This window comes from Podarcis erhardii (assembly GCF_964252035.2).
Source record: "Podarcis erhardii genome assembly, chromosome: 12".
NCBI classification, from domain to species: Eukaryota; Metazoa; Chordata; class Lepidosauria; order Squamata; family Lacertidae; genus Podarcis; species Podarcis erhardii.
In genome coordinates, this window is record NC_138513.1 from 41,696,741 (window position 1) to 41,711,924 (window position 15,184).

Sequence of the window (15,184 nt, forward strand, 5' to 3'; positions counted from 1 at the left end):
ACTCTATCTCCACAGTCACTGAAGTGACGTATTTTTCCGTCTATAAGACGCCCCCATGTATAAGACACCCCCTATTTTGGGGGACTCCGATTTAAGAAAATGGGGGGAAATGGCCCCCATATATAAGATGCCCCTAAATGTTGGACATTATTTTTTAGGGGAAAAACCTAGTCTTATACACAGAAAAATACAGTAAGTTTTACTGGCTGTGCAACTTTTCTGAAGCACATGAATCTGACCTTTGAAGAGTTTGTAAGCAAACCATTCTTTTTTTAACTTACCCAACATGTGGTTACTTTTACTACACTGGAGGAAGAGTGAAATTTTAGAACTCAGGGCATATTTTAAAGGGTCTAAAAGCCATGTGTGTGTTTTGTGTGTGTACACACACACCCCAACACTTCTTTGCATGTAAGTAAGCATATATGGGGTGGGAGCATGGAGATGAATGTACAGTTCCATCTGTTGACCTCCACATGTTTGAAGGCTTGTGAAGTAGGGAGTTTCCTATACTTGTGGAAGCTCCCAGTACTGTTTAGTACCCTGCAGTGGTGACGGGGACAGAGATAGCATGCTCATCTTAACCACTCATATATTTGCTTACATGGAAAGAAAAAGAGCCAGAGAGGGAAATGTGAAATGCAAACAAAAATGCAGATTGTTATGATTATATTAAAGTTTAAATTGAACACTCATGGATTATTAAATTAATTAACATCTGTAATCAACCTGCCCCTGTATAGGTTTGCTTTACATTGTCCTACTGATTAAGGCTGAAGTCCTCATCCCTCTTACCTGGGAGGAAGCTCCCTTGAATTCAATAGGACTTACAGTGGTGCCTCACAAGACGAAAATAATTTGTTCCGCGAGTTGCTTCGTCTTGCAATTTTTTCATCTTGCGGAGCGCAGATTCCCCGGGTATTAACAGTTTTATGAAAAAGAAAGCAAACTCGCAAGACGTTTTCGTCTTGCGAAGCAAGCCCATAGGGAAATTCGTCTTGAGAAGCACCTCGAAAAACGGAAAACCCTTTTGTCTAGCGAGTTTTTCGTCTTGCGAGGCATTCGTCTTGCGGGGCACCACTGTATTTCTGAACAGAAATGATTAAGACTGCACTGCTACTCACTAAGGCTGAACTGTGCTCCTTCATGACCCCAATCCTGCAAAGTATTGTAACTAGAAGAGACACTAGAAGAGGACCATGCTCTTTTGTAGAATATCCTGCAGGATTTCTGAGGTGCTAATCAGAAAATAGGTGGCAGCATTGAAGGGAGGTAGTAAAGTGACTGCTGAAGCCTCTCTTTTTTACATCTGAGGACTGTTCAATAAACCACCTCAACTGACTGAGTCAATACCAAATTAAAGGGGCAATGCAGTGTTGAAAATGAATAGGCGAAATAAATGAGGTCATGAAATGTAGGTGCAAAGACTGCAAAAGCTACTTCAGCTCAGTCCTTTGAAATGCTTTGAGTAGTTATATTAAAACAGTGCTATTAAGGTAGAAAGAGGGTTTTTTTAAAGAGCAACACAGAGAGAGAGAGAGAGAGACTTCCGGGTTGGCGCCATCGCCGAATGGCGGACTCCCTCCGAGCTCCGGAGGGAGTCTGCTCGGCAGGGGCTGGCGATGCGGGGACCCTTAAAAACCACGGCCAGAGGAGGCCGTGGACATGGAGACTCGGCTGGCACCGTTAGCGCCCTCCCGACTCGTGAAGGAGCCTTTTTAAAGGCTCCGGATCGGGTGCCGGGGAGAAGCGTGGTGCTTGAGTTCTCTGCTATCCCTGCCGAGCGCAGCCGCATGCCATCCGGCGGAGAGCGCTGACTTCTTCTATTGAAAATTCGGATCTAAAAGAAGAACCCGTGAGTAAATTGGAATATGGACTAAAAAAAGGGGACAAATTTTTAAAATTTGGAGCGAACGGGGGAGGTGGAAAAAAGGAAGTCAGCCCCCCCTAAACTGTAGAAGAGCCAAAACAAAGGAATGGATAACTAAGATCGAGAGTAACCTAATTTCACCGAATTAGCAACTTCGCGAGGGAAATTTATAAGATTGAGCCGGAGGAGAAAAGTGGAATTTGTATTAAAAAGCAACACCCCCCCCCCCGGAATCCCTGGAGCGATTCGTGAAAATGCCTGGAGAAGAGCACGTGGAAATGCTTGGAGAAGAGTAACGGAGGTTTTGACAGGTTTTGACAGCCGTCAAGGAGCTGTCAAAACGGAAGAATGTAACAGAGACTTGGTTATGGACTTTGCCGGTTACATTTGATATAAGTTGAGTATAAATTGTTTCAAATTGTCTAAATAAGGATAAACAAGCTATTTGGACTGGTGGATGGGCTTTGGAAGGGAACTTTGTTATGGGAATCCATCTAGAGGAGCTGAGGGATATTGCATGTGTTTTTGACAGGAAACTTGTGCAGTTGAATAGAACTTTTAATCTCCTGGGAAACTGCAGAAATGGAACATTATTTTGTCTACAGAGGTCTACACACTATAGGAAACAATGGAACTATCTGTTGGAAAATGAAAGGATCATGATGTAATGTTTTGTTCCTGAACAACAAGCCTCTGCAGGGATATTAGAAACTTTTGGAGAAAGAACATTTCTGTGGGAGAACAGAGAAACAAAAAGGAGGAGAATGGCCGACAAGAATAAGGAAACAACAAGAACTGGACAGAAATGGGAAAGGGGACATTTGGGATATCCAGATTTGACAAGCTTATGGAATTAAAATTGGAGTTTCTACTCCTGGATATAAAAATCTGGATAGAAGAAATGGACCCTCTTCTCGATAGACTTTTTTTAGGATTGGACATTCGTAATTAAATGATTGGACATTCGCAATTAATAAGACTGGCAAAGAATCAGAGGGATGTGTGTTTAATGTAATGTGGGAACTCCAGGAAGATATTAGAGATGGAGGGCTAGGAGGAACGTAACAGGGAAAAAGGGGAGGGAAAGTTGGAATCCAAAGGTTGTAGAATTATTATTTAATTCTATGTTGTCGTTTTTTATTTGTATTAAAGGGGGAAACTCGTGGAAGGGAATAGATCGAGCTTAGGGGGATGGGAATTACGCTAAACTGGGTAATGGAGGATGATTGCAATTTGGGGATAAGAATTTGTTGAACCTAATTGTTTATTTGGAAGATTTGGAATACATGAGGGGGTGGGGAGGGGAAGTCCTAGTTATTGGAAAAAGTTTATAAATTGGATTTAATTTGTTTTAATTTGGAAAACCTTAATAAAAATTATTTAAAAAAAAAAAAAAAAAGAGAGAGAGAGAGAGCGCGCACCTCTTTAAATAGTGCATATTTCAACCTAAAATTCCTTTGGGAATTTCAATACACAAGAGGGCACCCATAAAAAAAATAGGCTTTTTCCTCCTCAAAAGGGTTTTCTCAGTTTTCTTTTCCACTCATTTATATACACACATGCACACTTACATAGCCTAATTCTCCTATTTAGTGTGTGAAAATTGAAACACGAGCAAAATGGCTGCTTACCTGGTCCGAAGGGTGAGTAGCCTTTGTGAGCCGGCACAGCTATTCTGGCACCCTCCAGAGCCCCACTATGTTGCTTGAGGCCATTTGCTTCTCCCCCAGCTGCTGCAGAGCATCACGGGTTACCCCCAGACCCGTTTTTTAATTCTAAGCCAATCCGCAGTGGTCTGGGGGTGGGGGGAGGGCATCAGGAGCAGACCTGGAGTCTGCAGTCTTCATTCTGGTCCACTCCCTGGCCATAAAAGCCGGTCAACGCTGCATGCTGCAGCTCGGTCAGCCCAGGAGTGCCACCCACCCGTCCCACCCTATATTATAGGGTTGTGTTTTTTGATGCCATAACCTTTCCCTTTTCAGATTATGCAGGCATTGCTATGGTTTGGTTTATAATGGTTGCCATATTCGGAGCCAGGAAGGAATTTCCCCTGCACTGCAGGTTTTGCCTTCCCCATAGCATTAACCACAACTTTAGGCCTTGGACAGAATCCTTTAGTCTAACACCTACCAGGGGGTGAAGTGGTTACTCTCTCACACAACCCTTCTTGCAGAGGTGATAACAGGGTACTCCATTAGAGGGGTCTGGAGGGAAGTCTCTGTCCAGAGAGTCAAAGCATGTGGCTAGCAGACCATAGAGCTTCCCTTGGCACCTGGGAGGCAGAGGCGAAGCTAGCTGCTCCGGCACCTGGAGTGGCGCACATGCTGTGTGGCGGGGTGAGCGTCCCATGGGGGGCAGGATGAGCCACCCATGGCAGGCTGCTTCCTGGGTGGTGGGGGAGGGAGCAGCGCCACTTTGCCAGCAGCCTTCCTCCCTTCCCTCTTCCTTCTGGCAGCTCGGGGGAGCCTCACCCCCCTCACCAGGAAGCAGCCTGGGAGTGGGGGGGGGGCAACAGCACACCACCCACCCATGACTCCCAAGCCTCCCCCAAGCTGTCAAAATGAAGGGGGGAGGGGGAAGGCCACTGGCAAGGCGGCACAGCGTTGCCCCTCCCCCCGATGGCTCAGGGTAGGCTTGGGAGTTTCGGGTGGGCGGTGGACTGAATGTCACTCCCTCAGTGATGACACCTGGGGCGACCCGCCCTACTGCACCCCCTTCCTCTGCCCCTGCTTGGAGGTGGGGGGTCCATCTGCGTAGACCTGCATGTTGTGATGAACCCAAGATTGACCCTGTCATGCCTCAGACCCCCAGCAGTGGGCTTAGACAGATACATGCCCAATGCCTATGCCAAGGCTTATCTAAAATGGTTGTGGCCATTTTAAATCCCAGATTGTTCTTGTGTCCTTCCCTTCCCTTAGCTGGCTGGGCTCCCAGGGGCAGGGACTCAGCACCTGGGTATGCAACTAATTCTGCTTTCCTCCTTTTCTCACATTGTGCATGCACTTGTTTATCAGGCAGCAAAATGGAATGGGAATTGCAACACAACCAGTAATAGTACATATTAAGATAGTGAATATGATAGTGTAAAGGAGAGATAAGGAACCTGTGTTGGACCTTAAGCCCCATTAGCCCCAGCTGGCATGACCAGTGTTCAGGTATGAGGGGAGCCGTAAGTCCAGGGCCATTGGTTTCTCCACCCCTAATGCAAAATGTCAGCAGCCATCTCTTGGTTCAAAATATAATACACATTAGTTTGTGCAACTGCTTCAGAATGGGGCGGAGGGAACCCAGTTGTACAAAAGTTGTTTGAAAAGCAAGAATATTTAGGCTTTTTGTGTAAAAGTGCTGCAGAAATAAAGGAGCAACTTTGCACATTCCCAATTGCATGTCATTCTCTGGAGTAAAGGATGGAAAGGACATCAAGGGGAAAGGGGAAAAACACGTTGTTTGAGAGTGCTTACAAGTAAGGTACAGAATCAAAGTGTAGGAGATGCTACTAATACGATCCCTGAAAAATGTATATTATTTCAACATGCATGAACCCTGCAGATTTTATATAATGTAAGCTGTGTTTTCCTCCTTTTGTCTAATCACTGAATGGCAAACTGGGACACTGGGGTGCTTTCACATGCCATGTTTATGCCAAGCAGCTGTCCTGTATATCTAGGAAAAACATCTGAAATATTTTATTATTCACTGCCACGAATGCTCTAAAATTACCGCTATGAATGCTCTAAACATTAAACCTGTCAGATCATAGGAAATCTCTTATGAAGAATGCTTAAAATTCAACCTTCTCTACAGTGCAAGGCTTCTTTGTTCCTACGTTGACACTTTACAACCAAAACGTAGGTGTTAGGAATATCACAACAACTTAACTCCCCATGGCCAAGGTATCTCTATGCTAAATATGTTTGAAAGGATATGTCAACTTCTGCGTATGAAACTAGACATAAAGGTAGGTGGGAATTGCACAATATGTTTCTGAAACCACGAAAACATTTTATGTAGCCCAAAGCACATGTTCACAATGAACTGATCCAAATGTTCAGCAAGCCATGGCATACGATGCCACCTCAGCGTAAGGCTGGTTCCATCATTAGGTGGGGCACCAGATTGTAAAATACAATTAAAGAGCATAAAATTGTCAATTATTTAGGTTATACAGTCATACCTTGGAAGTCGAACGGAATGCGTTCCAGGAGTCCGCTTGACTTCCAAAACGTTTGGAAACCAAAGCGCGCCTTCTGGTTGGCTGCAGGAAGTCAGACGTTCAGGTTCCAAAGAACGTTCGCAAACTGGAACAATCACTTCCGGGTTTGCAGCATTCAGGAGCCAAAATTTTTGACTTGCAAGGCGTTCGGAGTCCAAGGTGCGACTGTACCAGGGGGAGAACATGATTTTGGTTTTGCATCTCAGGCATCAAAATACCTTGAGCCATCTCTGCTCCAGAGGTGCACAGGTGAGATTGCTTGCTTGGAAGCAACCTGACATCAAACTCTTCCTGTGTTTATTAGAGCATTATTTTATAACACTGCACATGCAAAAGATTTTCAATATGTGGGAAGACGTTAAAACATGTGATACCTCAACATGCATTCAAAGGTGTCGCTTTTACTTCAGCATTAATGAATTAGGCCTGAATTAATTCATTAATGTTGAAGTATAAATGTATAACTGTTTCTCTTCAGTCAAATCTCTCACAAAAGTTCATATTAGAATGTACAGTATATGCAACTGGACATTCTCTATTATAACGCTACCAAATTTTGTGGGGGTGTGAGTGAGTGAGTGCATGTGAGAGAGCATGCATATATCATATCAGTGCATTAAATGAAATAAAGGAAATACAGTGGTGCCTCGCAAGACGAAATTAATCCGTTCCGTGAGGCTCTTCATATAGCAGCTTTTTCGTCTTGCGAAGCAAGCCCATTGACAGCTTAGCGGATTAGCGCTATTAGTGGTTTAGCGGCTTTTAGCGATCAGCTGTTAAGCGGCTTATCAGCGGATCAGCTGATAAGTGGCTTAGCGGCTTAGGAAAAGGGGGGAAGGGGGAAAAAACCGCAGGAACTCGCAAGACATTTTCGTCTTGCGAAGCAAGCCCATAGGGAAATTCGTTTTGTGAAGCGCCTCCAAAACGGAAAACCCTTTCGTCTAGCGGGTTTTCCATCTTGTGAGGCGTTCGTCTTGCGGGGCACCACTGTATACTAGTAGAATGAGGTTTACGTGTGGGCACCTTGCTGAAGAAAAAGAGTAGCAAATAATATGTGTGATAACAGAATGCATATAAGAATGTAATATAATAATAATAACAATAATTTATTATTTATACCCCGCCCATCTGGCTGGGTTTCCCCAGCCACTCTGGGCGGCTTCCAACTGAATATTAAAAACAGTACAGCATCAAACATTAAAAACTTCCCTAAAGAGGGCTGCCTTCAGTTGTCTTTTAAAAGTAAAATACTTGTTTATTGCTTTGACATCTGCTGGGAGGGTGTTCCACAGGGCAGGCGCCACTACCGAGAAGGCCCTCTGCCTGGTTCCCTGTAACCTTACTTCTCGCAATGAGGGAACCGCCAGAAGGCCCTCGGCGCTGGATCTCAGTGTCCGGGCTGAACGATGGGGGTGGAGTCTCCTTCAGGTATACAGGACCAAGGCCGTTTAGGGCTTTAAAGGTCAGCACCTTTAAAGTAGTAATGTCAGCAGCCTTTTTCCCCATTTACAGTGGTGCCTCGCAAGACGAAATTAATCCGTTCCGTGAGGCTCTTCGTATAGCAGTTTTTTCGTCTTGCGAAGCAAGCCCATTGACAGCTTAGCGGATTAGCACTATTAGCGGTTTAGCGGCTTTTAGCGGATCAGCTGATAAGCGGCTTATCAGCGGATCAGCTGATAAGCGGCTTAGGGCTTAGGAAAAGGGGGAGAAAAGGGGGAAAACCCTGCAGGAACTCGCAAGACATTTTCGTCTTGCGAAGCAAGCCCATAGGGAAATTCGTTTTGCGAAGCGCCTCCAAAACGGAAAACCCTTTCGTCTGGCGGGTTTTCCGTCTTGCGAGGCGTTCGTCTTGCGGGGCACCACTGTATACCTTCTTCTGCTGCATTATGCAGCTTCACTCTTTTGATTTCCTTCCCTCCTCTCCGCTCCCCTCATCTTGGAGCTCATGATATTATTTATGTGCTATTAACGCTCATAAATAATTTTGAATTATTTGAAAAATAAACAGAGCTTCATTTATTTAGTTTTTACTTAAAATTCCATTTAAAATTCAATCAAACATGGCCACTGCTATGCAAGAGCTCTGGGACTTTGACATTTCTGACAGCAGGGGATTGAAAGCTTTTGCTTCCATTTTCAGTTGACCGCAGTTTGGCATTATGTCCAAAGCGGGGGGGGGGGGGGAGGCAGACCCTATAGAACATCACTATGGCATCTGGTGATTGTCAGGTCAACTTTGGCCTGCCTCGAGTGGGAGAAAGATAAAGAGCTGGCCCTCCAGATATAAATGTTTCCCAACCCCTGGTCTAAGCCGGAGGATTTTGGTAAGCTATAAAGGGAATGGGGGTGGAAAGCTGTAAGGGTCGGGGGTGCGCAGAAGTGAAGTCCTTTGGCAAAGAGTGGCGGCTTTGGAAGGGTGGCAAGAGAAACAAGTAGGGGCAGTGGCCCCTATTAGAATCTTTTCTTAATTTTGTTATTGGAGAATTTGCACCATTGCTCCTGTGTACCCATTTACTCAAGAAACATTGTTCTAATAATTTATTTTTTTACCAAAAGCTAATCCTGGTTATATACACAATTCATAAATACTGCATGATGCTGTCTCAAGATACGCCCCCTCCGGTTTTTCAAGAAACTGCATCCATGTTCTGCAATGTTCAGTTATAAAAGAAAGTAAATTGGTGTAAATGTACTAAATATTCCCTTGCTGACGACTGCAGCGCCTGGAGACAGACAGATTTTGTATCCACAGCAGTGACCAGAGGAGGAATGACCACCAGGAGGACTGCAGAGCGATGAAACGCCATGGTGCACCTGTAGCAACACAACCGGATGCCTTAATCTGCTCCACTGGCAACAAAACATGTCTCTCCTATATTGGTCTCTGCAGCCACAGCAGGCTCTGTAATTCTCTGTTTGACTTCACCCCCAAAGGCACACTCCTCCATTGTCTCCTGAGATAGACAGCTGCCAACAGAAACATATATGCTGATATGCTCCGTTTATTTCATCTGAAATAAAACCAAGCTTGGCAGGAAGGCAAGCTGAGTTGCTTCATGGATCTCGTTTCCTTGACGCTGGAGGAAAAGGGAATGATTTTCTATTTTAGCCAGAGCCTATGCAGAGTTTCATGCCAAGAGTACCAATCATGGATTCACTGTTTTTCATCCAAGTTACACAATCCATTTGTGCTGCATTATATACTGAAATATAAGGAACGGTTTGGAAGAAAATAGCAAGGTTTGTGGTTAAACTCTCCAAAATTACAATATGAAATGCCCCTTTTGATTCCTGTGGAAAAAAACCAGGAGTTTTTAATTGATGTTGCTGCCCCTGATTGCTAAAGCACATTAATAACAAAGGAGGTGTTCATTTACTGTTGTTATTCACAGCCAGCAATGTCTCCAAGTCTGGAAAATTTCCAGTGTTAATTATCTCCATTAATAAGATACCAATGCCAGTCATAACATTTCAGTTTATTTCTAAAGAAGGATAAATATAGTTTTGGACGAAAGGAAACGTAAAAGCACAACAAGGGACTGTTGGACAGACCAAAAGCTACCTGGTGTAGCATCCAGTTCTCACAGTGGCCAACCAGAAGTTTATAGGAAGCTTACAAGCAGAAAATGAGCAGAATAAAACATTTTCATTCACCACCTTAGAAGACACAGAGTTTTAAAAAAATCTCCTTTGTGAGAAAGGGCTGGATAAAAATCTATGATTGGTAAAAGTAGCCCTTAGTCTGGATCATAATTCACCAAGCCTTAACTCCAGGATATATTTATAATGCCAACATTCAGCCACAGATAACAAAATATGAAAATAAAAGCACAAACCTTTGAATATCCTCCTCCACATACCTACTGAAATGTACAGTCTTTTGCAACTACTTGATATAAGTCATCCTTTGTGGTCTGATGGCCGTGTGTTGAGGAACAAGAGGCCATTCCATGTGTCCACAAAGCTGAACTACAAAGTTTGCTCGACAACCAAGGGACAGAATAACATTTCTGGCACATCACTGCTAAGTGCTAACCTATGTATTCAGTTTTCTGTGGCAAGTTATCTTTATAGGAGCTCCTGATTAAGCCCAGATCACCACGGGCAGGAAGCCAATTAGTACAGCCATGTGGATTTCTAACTGCCGCAACACACAGAGAAGTTATTTGAGGGATATATCAGAGAGAGCAGTGGGAGGGAAGCGATAAGCCCCCTTACTTTAGAGGTTACTTTAAACTACCTCATTTAAACCTGCATTTTAAAAGCTAAACATCCTTTGCCATTTTAATTTTGCATTCTACTACTACTAGAGCTTTGTATATTAAAAGGTGTGGGTTTTGACCTGCTCCCTCTGAAATCAGACTGCAATATTCCCTGCCCATGATTTCCATTTTCAGAAGAATATTCTCTGCACACCGCACAGTATCAGGGCACAAGGATGCGCCAACCCTGTTTGAAATTACTCTGCCCGTGGCGGCTCTTTGCATGTGACCAGCAACTGCTGTGCATCACATCGAATGGCCTATTTTCTCCACGCTGCTTCAAGGCAGGGCCATGGAGAAAAGCCACTCCATCTACTTAGCGAGCTGTTGCACATAAACAGCTCATCATGTAGACACAGGCCCCATGGGAAGCAATTTAACACAGTCTCAACGTTTCATCCATTCAGTGTACACGAGCCCTCAATATTTGGTCTAAAGAAGTTACGAATATTTTGCTTCCTGCTACCTAATGGGATACTAATTGTTTTAAGTGTATGGTTTCGCCATATGGAGAATATGCTTATTCAGTTGGGCAGCAAAGTATTGCTAGGAACCTTAAAAAAAATCCCATATAAGGCATACTCTCATCTACTGCTTTTAGACATACAGTGCAATTGTCTATAAATGTTACGTGTAAGGACATTCCATACATCATTTAAGCATCTGAAGAGAAACTGAAGTACAAGAGGATACAGTGACACAACTTTGTACTGGTGACTTCTGAAACCATTAGTGATAGCCATGTGTGCTATTTCTGACCTTTTATTTTAAGTGGCACACAGAACATTCTCCTACTGTCCTCCTGAAGTGCCAGAATATTTATGTAACAAAAAGGCTACCTTCAAGGGCGGACTTTGGACTCTTCTTGCCCTTTACGAGGCAAAAAATTGGCACCACCACCCCTGCCGCCTGCTTTCCGTTCTGTTCAATTCACTATGTCAAAGTTGCAACAACCTACGGCACCTCTGAGGCTCAGAGTCCAGTGTGGTGGGAACTCGTTGCACTGCCCTAAATACGCCTCTGCTACCTTCTCTCCCTGCCCTCCCCATATCTAACAACAACCCTCTGTCAGTAGGTAGACTTTATGCTTTATTCTGTCACCATTTAATTGTGCCTTAATCCCCAGAGACTAATCTTTCACCTTTTCGGGAGTGGAATGCGTGTTTCTCCTAATTTTTTATTCTTTTTAAAGCAGGCAAAGTGAGTTCCCCAGCTAATTTTTGAAGAGCTCCTATTTTCACAGGAGCAGGGCTTCAGAACTAATAATACAAATACATTGATGATTTGAAGTAGATTACATTGCAGCCAAGAGGACACTAAGTCCACTTAGACTTCAATTCCTAAACACAAAAACTTGAGAGTAAGTCTCTCTGAACTAAGTAGACATCGGTGGACTTGCATTGCAACATACATAACTAATAAAGTAGCTTTCTTCAGTCCAACTTTTAAATTGGTTTTAAATTGGTTTTAATGTCTTCTTTTTGCTTCTCCCACTTCAATCTTACATGCTGTTTTAGTGTAAATCAGGGTTTCTTTTTTATTGAAGAGTGTTAGGGGTGCTCTTGAATAAAAGGTCATTTGCCATGACCCCGAATCATAGAATCATAGAATTTTATAGCTGCAAGGGACCCCAACTACAACTCTACAATCTCAACTAAAGCATCCATGGCATACAGAAGAAAAGGCCTGAGAGGAAAGCAGAGAAAAGCATTTTAAATTTCCATTATTGAAGCCAAATCTAGATGATTACCTAATGGATTAAGCAATTAAAATAACATTTGAAAAAGGCAGTCAAGGAAAGGTAACTATTTTACATAGATAAGTCCTTAATCGATACAACTCCAATGCAAAAACAAGCAAACAAAATCACTCTGGATCACAACATACTGAGTGCAGCTAAGGAGAATAACAATTATCTTATCTGAAAGAAAACAATCTGCTTATCACAAAACGTCTATGAATATATCTTCCATTGCAAGACCATAACAGTGCAACATGCATAATTTAAACACAGATTCTGCATATGTTCAAACATTTTTTTCCAGAACTTTGCAAGACACAATAAAGGTGGATAATGACTGTGCAGTTTCAGCAGAGAATACTGCAAGCAGTACATTTACAAGGTTTTCTAAAGCACCAAGAGGCCAACATTTTCCTATTGTTTTTTTCCCCCATACGACTTTGTGCTAAGTGCACAGCAGTCCCTGGGAGAGCGAAGAGTGAATAACTGAAGACAAAGCCTTCCACAGGCAGCCTGGGAAAAAGAACTGATAGACTTTGTCAAAACAAAACAAATTCCTTCCAGTAGCACCTTAAAGACCAACTAAGTCAGTTCTTGGTATGAGCTTTCGTGTGCATGCACACTTCTTCAGATACACAGATAGACTTTGATAGACTTTGTGTTATTGATAAGGCAGGCTGACTGTCTCCAGGTCTCAGTTGTGTTTTATATCAAAATAAACCAGTAGTAAATAGCAGTGCCTCTTCTTACTGGAAGCTTCTGTTACAGCAAACTGTAACTGACTTAATCCCAGTATATTTTTTTAAAAAATGGGAGTGGGAATAACACCCATCCAAATGTCATTTGTCTAGAGATTAATCGCTTCTTCTCAGATTCATGAACTGAATGTGGCTGTCATGTTTCAGTTCTAATACACTGTAAACTTTTGCTCATTTTTGATAGGCCAGTTCACACCATTTAAGCCAATATTGAGAGAAGTTATAAAAGAACAAGCAAAACAAATCAAGAAAGACATTAATAAATAACAAAAGAGATGGAGCTGAGAAAGCATCTACCCAAGATTCTGCCCAGTGTCTGAAGAACAGTGTATTTAAAGTACTTGGTTCCTTCTGGTTTGTGTGTAATAAGAAGCAGCTAAAATGTCAGAAGCAATGGAACATTCAGTAAGGGGAACAATTGCTTGAATTTATTCATGAAATTTAAATTATCTTGTTCTGTTTAGGTTGTCTTGAGTAAACAGATAAAAATTAACTGTTTTTAAATCACAAAATAACAAAGAGTTGATCCTTCATAGAAAAATCTTGACTCAACTGTACAAAAACTTATGCCTGCGTATGACAACGCACTTGGCGCTGTGAGAAGGTATACTGAATAGAGTGTTTTGCCCGAGGCTGGTACTTAGTGTTTAAGACCCATTTTTATGCTGAGTGCCAGCTGTGCAAAGAGACAGTCCTCTGCACCAGCGGCAGCACGTCATCTTTTGAGTAGGCGAGGCTGCCTCCCTTTCCCACCAAGGCACATTGCAGCCCGGTGCAGCACCCAAATGCAGGGGTCAAGCGCTTTTAAAAGTCTTCCTGTACCACTGAGAGACCATTTCCCCACCAACAGCACCTGAAGTGGTTGCTTTCACATGCTGCATCCCTGCTTTTAAAGCACTTACAAAACCAAATGTAACTTTAACCATGCGATGGTTTGCCCCACTGAGAAATATCAGCCATTCTCTCTACACACGTATGGACAAAAGGAAGGCATCCCGTGTGAGAGAGTAAGGTAAGCTTGACTTCCAGTCAAAGCACCTCCCATTGAATCCATGCATTTTAAGGGAATGTGGATGCATTGTCATGACAAATAAAGCAAGAAATACATCAAAGTTTTTGAAACATTAGGGAATGTTGCTTCTAGTTGCATGCAATCTGGTTTAATTTTTTTTTTTAAATCAACATATAAACCCAAATTACATCTTTCACTAAAACTGAAAAAAATATATCTTTCAGCCACACAAATGTAGGAGTTTAATATGGGCCTGAGCTCCTTAGCACTTTCCACTATTTCCAATGGTGTGGCTCAGTCCTACGTTCCAAAGAGAAACAAGGCATCAGTGACGGTCTCACCTCACCAATGCCTCTGCCGATTTGAGTTAGCACTGAAGATTAGCTTGGATAACCAAAATCAATAAGCACAATGATGCAGTTACATTTAATTGTATCTTTCTCTCTTCCCCCATCCTTAGGGAGAGCGCTACCCTTCAAACAACAATGTTAGGGGTGCTGCAGGGATAACAGACATACAGTGTTCTGTGCATGCCATGGCAGAATGACCCGCTCATGGCTCCCTTCAATCATAGCACATCACAGAAATAATGCTTTAAATGATTGTGAGAATCAGCTCTTAAAAAGGGATAGGTCAAGTCAGAATGGAATGATGGAAGATGTGACTATTAACAGAGCACAGGTCTCCTATATCCAAGTATTCGTACGATTGTGGGGATGCTTTAAAATGACACTGTGAAGCCGCTAAAAGAGGAAATAGCATTATTGTATTCATTTGAATGTATTTACAGTATTTCTTAAATGCCCTTCATCAAAATATTTCAGGGTGGTATACGAAAGTACAGGTAAAATTCACACAGAAGTCTAATTTAAAACCAACAAATATACTTAACAAAATACAAGAGGACAAAAATAAAACCCAACACCCAAAACATCCAAAGCTAAAAGCAGGAAATAATACCATTTCCCTTTAAAAAAATATACAATTAAAATGTCTGGGCAAACAGGAAGGATTTCAATTGGTACTAAAAAACTTGTAATGTTGGTATCAGGCATGCTTCCTTAGGGGGAGAATTCCAAAATTGCGGCAGCAACAGTGAAAAGCTTCTTTCCTTTGTTAAAGTAAAAGCCCAGTTCACATGTCACAGCGAGCTGGAAAACCACATTTTACTGTGAACAAGCACTATACTATTACACACTGCTGAACTGCTCCTGTTTCACTTCACCCTGGAGCCAGGAGAAGAGAATCACAATACTTATGGTTTGATTCGCTTAAACCATGATCAGGAAGCCAATAGCAAAGTTTGGCTTCAGAGCATGGTTTGCTTG

At 42.6% G+C, this 15,184-nt stretch overlaps 1 protein-coding gene across 7 annotated transcripts in view; it reads right to left on the reverse strand.

Moving 5' to 3' along the window:
- The window catches only part of MYRIP (myosin VIIA and Rab interacting protein), a 155,912-nt gene that overhangs the window by 69,328 nt on the left and 71,400 nt on the right, over positions 1–15,184 (reverse strand). The gene's annotated exons all lie outside the window — the stretch shown is intronic.